Source organism: Haemorhous mexicanus, chromosome 14 (assembly GCF_027477595.1).
Source record: "Haemorhous mexicanus isolate bHaeMex1 chromosome 14, bHaeMex1.pri, whole genome shotgun sequence".
Classification (NCBI taxonomy): Eukaryota; Metazoa; Chordata; class Aves; order Passeriformes; family Fringillidae; genus Haemorhous; species Haemorhous mexicanus.
This window is the reverse complement of record NC_082354.1, coordinates 20,748,324-20,749,297: the sequence shown is the minus strand read 5'-3', so window position 1 is coordinate 20,749,297 and position 974 is coordinate 20,748,324.

Sequence of the window (974 nt, the reverse complement as noted above, 5' to 3'; positions counted from 1 at the left end):
GCTGATGTGTTTCCTTTCTTGTTGATTAGGTCTTCACTACTTGGACACAGATCATATTAGTTGGACCAGTTGATTGGTTTTGAGTTTCATATTGTTCATAAGGAGTTTGATTGTGTCTTTGGTGCAGATTGCACAAGGACTGGTGGGTCACTTGAATCTCTAGCTGTCGATGGGCATGGGCTTCTGGACCTTTGTGTCATTGTGCTTTCTCCAGGTTACCCCAAATTACTTTTTGCTGGGCAAACCATTATTTTCTATCAAAGATTAACCCCCTATTTCTTCTTGTAGCCATCTGATGTGGATGCCATGGGACAGGGAGAGAGAAGCAGCAAGCGTTTCTCACAGCGGCTTGTGAGAGATTTTAGGGAGTTGGAAAGATGTGATAACCTGTTGACTACAAACAACTTGCAGGTGCTGTTTTTCTACCTTGTTTTTCCACCTTGTTTTTTCCGTTCCTCTCAAGGACAGTGTGTGAGAAAGATGTTTGTGTTTGTTAGCCAACAGAATAGAATCTATCGTACCTCTCTATAAAAACCGCGCGGTTCTTTTGAATAAAGCGCTTCTTCGCCTTTGCTACGATCCGGCCTCTCGCCTGTTCCTGCCCTGACCCCGGCACGTGAGCGACAGTCTGATACATATGTCTCCTTATTCTTCATCCTGTGAAGACTAATTGAGCTTGTTTGGGAAGTTTAGACATGAATCTAGGGAGTTGGAAATGGGTGTTTCATAAAGGTGAAGCCTTTTTCTTCCTCTGCAGAGCTTAGCTTCAATGCTGGATTGCATGAGATGGAACATCTTAATAGCCTCTTCAGCTATAAGATGGCAAGTGCTCTTCTCTAAGGAATGTCAAAGTTTTAAAGAGGCTCCCCAAAATCTTGAATGGCCCTGGAAGGTGAGCAGAGTCACTGCAGACGTGTAATTCCAATGGCTGTGTTACAGATGCTGTTGGAGATGAGTAGGGGGATATTCACTGA